Genomic DNA, 7,834 nt, shown 5'->3' on the forward strand with positions numbered 1-7,834 from the left:
GTGTTTTGTATTTTTTTTATTAGATATATATATATATATATATATATATATATATATATATATATATATCATAGTTAACTAAGTCATAGTAATCGTTTAGCTAGTTGATATAGTCAACTATCCTGCCCATCCTTACTGTAGATCCCTGCTTTGCAGCATCTCGTCTCCTTCAAGAGACCATGACCAAACACTGTCTAGGCTGGCAGACCGAAACATTCCTGAATGGGTGCAAAAGGTAGCTGACATCATAGCTTGCTGTAAAGCGTGCCATTTAGGGATGCGTTCTAACACCTGCAGCCCACGGCTCACATACATGAGCAAGCACGCATGCATAAATGTCCATCCACTCCACCGCACAGTGTACCTCTCAGTGACCCCAGTTATTAATTCTACCTCCCTCACACAAACAACAAGACATCTTGGCTGACCATGCATCTGGATGAAGAGTGTTGTGGGAGTACAACCAACTAGCTAGTTGATATAGTCAACTATTCTGCCCATCCTTACTGTAGATCCCTGCTTTGCAGCATCTCGTCTCCTTCAAGAGACCATGACCAAACACTGTCTAGGCTGGCAGACCGAAGCATTCCTGAATGGGTGCAAAAGGTAGCTGACATCATAGCTTGCTGTAAAGCGTGCCATTTAGGGATGCGTTCTAACACCTGCAGCCCATGGCTCACATACATGAGCAAGCACGCATGCATAAATGTCCATCCACTCCACCGCACAGTGTACCTCTCAGTGACCCCAGTTATTAATTCTACCTCCCTCACACAAACAACAAGACATCTTGGCTGACCATGCATCTGGATGAAGAGTGTTGTGGGAGTACAACCAAATGCGCTTGACAATTTCAGAGAAGTCAACCCACCCACCGCCCAGCAGATGAAAAGAGGGCTGCTCCACACCCCTCATATCCCCGCTGGAATGTACAGCGAATTCTCAGAATCGGCTGAGTGATGTCACATGATTGCATTTTCTGAGCTTTGTGTGCGTGCTGTGAGGGTTTAGGTAACGAGTAGTAAATGAAGATGAGGACTGAGCGTTCTGCAGTCAAATTATGTCGTGCTACAATACATTTTTCACTTCGGTGTTTTAGCTGCAGGGATTTAGAAAATAGAAAGCAGACTTAGAGGAAGAACAAGTATTTACAGTCAAAAATGTAAGGTTCTGCATTTTGTTAAGGAGAAATGCATAATTTACGCAAAAATAAATAAATTAAAAAAGTAATTATTAATTAAAATCTAAAATCTAGTACTGCATGTAAAAACATAAGAGTGATTTTTCTCAAGTGAGACATTTAAAATGTTTAAAATTATTCACTGCATGTATTAAAAAAATACTAAAACTGCAAATAACTAAATTATTTAACATTGCATTATTTACTGTAAAATACTGTCAATATTTGGGGTTTCAGAAGTAAAAACTATGAATTACCATATAATAATATATTAAGTCTCTGTGCTACACATCACATACAATTATATTTAATTTACCTTTACTTTAGTTTGTTTTATAGTTTATTTAATTTTAGTTTAGAAATATAATCAGCCAGTTTATTAATATAAATAGTTTTAATTTTTCAGTATGTACATTAGGTGTTTTGTTTTTATGTTTACTGCATTATTTTTTGCATCATGTGTGTTACCAGAATGTCAATTTTTTTTACACTGAATTTTTGGCAACTGCCAGATTTTTACTGTAATTTTAACAGGATATTTTTTACACTGTGAAATGACATTAAGGCGAGTAAATGCTTGTGCCTTTCAATATTGTACAGTGTTTTTACTCAGCAGCCTTCTTTCTGCCAATTACAACAGGCAGAAATAGTAACGGTCATCCCGGTACAAAGATCAGAGTGTGCCTCATTAAATATTCAAATAAAAATATTTAATATTCCATTAAAAATGTCAAATGAATAAATGGATACTCAACCATGTGAGTGCGTAATTAAAGTTTGTCTAGCTTGAAAGTGTGGGTGTTGCAGAAGGACGACGAGCAATTTTATTCAAAACTGCCTTGACCCGATTCAGTCTCTCATTCTCCCACAGCAGCAGCATTTATTCTTACCTGCTTTTCACCACCTACAAGCAACAGGGCAAACGATGACCTGCAATACTTTCCTGAAGTTTTGAAACACCAACAGACAACGTCTCAATTAAACCTCCGGCACATAGGCCTATCTGTATTAGTCTTCCTGACAGCACCTCAGCTGGCCTGACCCCTGGGACGGCATGTTCGCTCAGCGCTTCTTTGTAAAGTCATCAGCACGAAAGATCACTCTGGGTGTTTGCGTACCGCGTGCACGGATTATCGCTAGGCAGTCTTGAACAGAGACAAACAAATTCTCCTGGTTACACAAATTATTCATGCATGGTTTGCATAGCACAATTTGGTTATGCATCACTTTGCTGGTGAACATTATATTTTGGGGTGTAGGCTACATTATGTTTTGATAATGCTGAATACTGATATTGTAGGTTATTGGGGACAGATCAATATTTTTATAAAAATACCTCCAATGATCTTACATCCAACTGATAACATTACAAATCTGTGGAAATAAATATCTGGACTGAAGAGAACATGAGAGATCAAAGTTGACAACTGTATGAGAAAATTGGATAACAGGTTATGCAATCCTCTCATGTCCAGCTGGACAGTCCAAACCGTGTTGGAGAGTAAAGCGCTCGCTAGTGTCTTCAGGCAAAGAGGCATGCTTTTCTCAGCTGTCTCATATGACGTCTGCGTTCTTCAGCAGAAAGCACAGGCACATTGCCATCCTCTTACAAGTCCTACATGGACCTGATCCAACGGTAACGTAGCCTCCCTGAGGTTTTTGGTTGTTTAGGCGATAAAAAGAAGTCGGACGTCACTTCCCAGCAACATCAATTGTGCATAGGTATATTGCAAAATAAGCCAATGTGTCATAATATGAGACTAAACTCAAGACAAATAAAAACATGGTCATGCTTTTCCATTTTGTTCCTTGACACAAAATTAATAGGATTAATGTTTGAAAACCTCAAAACATGCTGCTCTTTCTAAACACATACAACACAAACGAGGTTAAAATGCAAATGAAGACGTTTTTGATTACACTGAGTAAATGTTACACTACAATACAGTGGTTTTCTTCTCAAAGATCATTAATAAGTCAGTAAGAGTAAGCAACTTTCACATCAGTTTTCTCAAGTTTAAAAACTATTTACCATTTTTCAGTTGCTAGTTCATTACTTAACTGACTCTCTACCCTGGGTTGTTTTTATTTTTAATATACATAAGTTATATAAAATATAAAAGTTAAAACTGACAAGCTACAGTGTTTAAATGTAAAGATACACTGTGTTCTTCACACACTCCGTTTATGCTTATAGGATGTTCACAACCCATCCAGGCACCCTTATAACACTGAAAATTACACAAAATGTATAAACACACATATAGCCTGTATATGCGTGTATGAATGTACATTCATTAAACATATATACATTACACACCCCTGTCCCGTAATCGCAAAAAGAAAAAGAAAAAAAAGAGGGGGAAAAAAGGCATTTTGTAAACAAACAAGGGGTAGAAAATCTACTAAAAAGATGCGTTTGTTCGACTGAGCGGTGAATATCATTGGTTTGTTTTTCATCCGGGCATTACACGCACGTCTGAGTTTAACCTGTCTGATGTTACAGTTTTACTTAACTGTCAGAAATAAGCCACTCTTCGAGCGGTAAACTGTTAAAAAGTGTCAAACATGAATCCGATTGATTTAGCGAGCTCTCCCATCACTGCTGACGAAACACAGCGGGTTAATTGCTACTTTAAAAACAACTTTAAACTCAATATAGGGAGGTATTGGCTAACCTACTCACCAGAGGACCAGTTCTTGGCACTGAGACAGCTCTACGGAGGCATCGGGTTCTGCTGTATTTCCATTGACATTTCTCCTCCTATACTTTGATAAAAGCTCCCAAATCGGTAGCTAGACTACCAGGACCTCGTGTGAAATGAAGCAAGTAAAAATGCGCTCGATCAAGGCGCCGCTATGTGGCGAAAACCCAGTTGCGTTTGGTATATTCGTCTGTGGTCCGTCAAAGCTTGTTCTGGAAAGGGGAGGACGCTGATGATCTTTTACTACGAATCGAGTGGTGCTGAACTCTACAGTGTGTACACCCGTCACGTGAGCCTCCCCCACGGTCCTCTTCAAGAGGCCCGACTGCAACATTTCGAATCCTACTACGGTAAACCATAGTTATTCATATTCATAACGCAAACTTTGGCTATTGGACGGTAACACGGCTAAGGCGCGCGTATCTAATTGATATTCATTAGGCAGGCGTTCGCTATTGGAAGGTCACCGAACAACGCCTGCGTAGGGTAATTAATATGCATGAGCCAAGCCTTTGCCAATGGAAGGCTACCAAGTCACGTGAGCGCGGCCTACTTAATATTCATCAGCTTAGCCCCAGCTATAGTAGCGTTCGTAATTTCGCTTAGTTCGCAGTCATTGGACGAGTGTGGCGGAGGGTGGGGTGACATACAGCAACTTTCAATAGCGCACTGTTCACTCACTATCGCGTTCAAAAGCAGGCCACAGAAGCAGCTTTGAGTCTCCAGGTCAGAGGATTACGGATAACGCAGCATTATTTAGTCCATCTTTCACCAGTAGTCTGGATCAGTGGTTCCCAACCCTGGTCCTGGAGGCACCCCAACACTGCACGTTTTGCATGTCTCCTTAATCAAACACACCTGATTCAGGTCATCAGCTTATTAGTAGAGACTTCAAGACCTGCAACTGGTGTGTCAGAGAAAGGAGACATGCAAAATGTGCAGTGTTGGGGTGCCTCCAGGACCAGGGTTGGGAACCACTACTTGCAGTTGATTTTATTTTCATAGACAATAAACTCAGGTCGGTTTGGTAGAAAAGCCTCAAGAAAACAACTATATCAGATTATAGAGACATAGAATATGACTGCTAGCAAACTAACTTCAATATGATGCATATTATTTTTAATGATTTAGTTTAGTTAGTTTAGGTTTTATTAATACCCCAATATTCAGAATATTACTTGAATATAGCTGATTTGTAAAGGTGCATTCTGTAGTTTTTTTGCAAACTAAAAGAAATTGAACAGCACTTTTACATACAGCACTTCTACATAGAGTATTGCTCTAGTGCAGGGTTCCTCAAATCTTGCCCTGGCGGGCCAATGCGCTGCAGAGTTTAGCTCCAACCCTGATCAAACTCACCTACCTGTGATTTCTAATGATCCTGAAGACACTGATTAGCATGCTCAGGTGTGTTTGATTAGGGTTAGAGCTAAACTCTGCAGGAAAGTGGATCTCGTGGGCCAGATTTGAGGATCCCTGCTCTAGTGAGATCAGTTACTGATATAATACTATGGCTGGATCCAAAATCGCATACTCTCTGAGTAGGTGCTTGTTTTGAATAAGTACTTACTATATGATTGTTAGAAAAGTTTTAGTTTTGTGTATAAATTCAGTCACATTCATCATGTTGTCACAGTCATGTGACCTGTCAGCCATTCACAACTTCTCTCTGGTGGCCTCATGGGATAGTAAAGTATACATCGGATGTGCACCTCATAATCTTACCGGAAGTAGATACCTTTTGCCGACTCTTTTATGAATAATGTGAATTCGACATACCCTTTTCACTGTTATTCACTTGTTATAAAGTTTGGAAGTATCTATATTTGGATGCAGCCAAACTTTACTTTATAGTCACTTTAACCTAGTGCTGAAGTCGCTTTACAGGTTATAACACTAAAGTATGTTCATTTGCAAAAACAGAAAACTCTGTTTTTAACAATTTTCAAAAATCATGGTTTTTCAATGTGCATTCCAATTAATCTCAATCAAACGGCAGTTGGGTTATTTTGATTAGGTTAAAAAATAACTACAAAATACAGCTAACTAACACAATAAACAGGGTGCGAACTACGGGGGAGCTTGGCTCCCCTTAATAAGACCTGGGCTCCCCTGAAAGCTTGATTTGTGAAATTTTGGGGGGTCTCAAAAAATATTGACAATATGTTATTTTGACGTGCAATTTCAGTTTTGTGTAATGTGATCATCGTGGATTATTATGTGTAAAATTGCGAAAATATTCATTCATGCATGACGGCGATTTAAACCTAATTCACTTCAATAAAGATAACTATACATGCTATTCTTGTCATGAGCATCAAAGTGTGGGGGCGCTGCGGTGCAAATTCCACTCATGTTTGGGTTATTTTGATTAGGTTAAAAAATAACTAAAAAATACAGCTAACGAACACAACAAAACACAATAAAAACATGATAACACAATTAAAAACATGATTTAAAAAAATAAAATAAAAATTGAGTTATTCTGTTTTTGCAAATAAACTCTTCATATACACAAAACAAGCACGCCAACCAATTAAAAACATGATTTAAAAAAATAAAATAAAAATGGAGTTATTCTGTTTTTGCAAATAAACTCTTCATATACACAAAACAAGCACGCCAACTAAATATAACAAGCACAACATAATTCCAGATACAAAACCAGAGCCTCCCATCCCACAAAATGAGGATAAATGCAAACAAAAAATACAAGTTTTAGTCTTTGGCAAAGGCCCACAATGCGTGCTTTAATCAGCATTTGAGACCACTGGTCATTCATCCGTGTGTTCATTATCCTATATGGTAAATCCGTTTCCTCTTTCACCTCATTTCCAAGGGAACTGGAGGGAAGTCTTTTGCAGTTCTGCTTTCCTGAACTTTTCATAGTAAGTCTCTCTCATAATGTGACTAGTCTGCAAAGAAGCTTAAAGATTATGAGAAGTGAAACCCACTCTAAGTACATCCCTGTTTATGACCCACATTTTGAAATCCTGACCCACAGATGAGCGTCGGAGAGACGTTTTATAACAGCCTGTAATTACCCTAATGTTTGTTCTTGGAGCACAACTACTTTATTTTTAGAATACAAACTTATTGCATTTACTTAACAATCAGTGCGCATTTATGAATACTTAGAATTTAGTTGTACGCTGACAATTACCTCATATAGAGTTGTAACCCACCAGTTATTTGTTGTAACCCATCTGCGTATTAAGGTGAAATATACAGGATAAATGCATTTTTATTGCTTTCTTTGAGTCTTATGGAGAAAACCTCTTGGGAGATGACTCAGCAGCTCTGTGGAGCCTCTGGGAAGAGATTATCCTGCGGGATGAGTGTTGTGGTTATGTGATGACCACTCTTAACTACTTCCGTGTCCACTAATGGTGACTACTTTATCGTTTTTTCAAAACCATGTGGACTTCTGGGTCCTCCCCAGTAGCAGCAGTATTTGCGACGTTAGGAATGCAGATAAAGAATGAAGCATAGCTGTGTAATCCTTTTCCATTTAAAAACCATAGAGGTGTAGAGACATGCCTACATTTGTTTGCAGTACTTACAGGCCTGTACCTTCTACTTCAGACCCTCATGCAGCAGAAATATTACAGGTCTGTGCCCCCGTTTCCTCCAAACAATTGACCTAATCTCTTTTAATGTGACCTGAATTTGGTTCAATACTTTTTGATGTGGAATTTTATAATAGGGATTGGCAAATCACATGGGTCGTAATCCTGGCCGCCTTTTCTGAACTGTGCCGCATTCACATTTATCCAAAGTAATAGATGACACGACACGTAGTTTCATTCGAGCTGCCGGTGAGGTATTATAGAATTAGTATTTTGTATTTAATCCTCAATGAATACGTGCTGGTAGGACACGGCCTGCAACATATATATATATATATATATATATATATATATATATATATATATATATATATATATAT

General features: G+C 38.4%; 1 protein-coding gene across 2 annotated transcripts in view; it reads right to left on the reverse strand.

Annotated features, from left to right (window-relative positions):
* Positions 1-4,223, reverse strand: part of LOC107550312 (probable G-protein coupled receptor 146) — a 13,120-nt gene extending 8,897 nt beyond the window's left edge. Inside the window, exon 1 of one of the 2 annotated variants that reach the window (XM_016231582.1) lies at positions 3,859-4,223. The gene's annotated coding sequence lies outside the window, so the exon portion shown is untranslated. The remainder of the gene's footprint in view (positions 1-3,858) is intronic. The other variant, XM_016231581.1, reaches the window with a different exon arrangement.
* Positions 4,224-7,834: the final 3,611 nt, after the last annotated feature.

The sequence above is a fragment of the Sinocyclocheilus grahami genome, unplaced genomic scaffold (assembly GCF_001515645.1).
Source record: "Sinocyclocheilus grahami isolate Dianchi unplaced genomic scaffold, SAMN03320097.WGS_v1.1 scaffold395.1, whole genome shotgun sequence".
Classification (NCBI taxonomy): domain Eukaryota; kingdom Metazoa; phylum Chordata; class Actinopteri; order Cypriniformes; family Cyprinidae; genus Sinocyclocheilus; species Sinocyclocheilus grahami.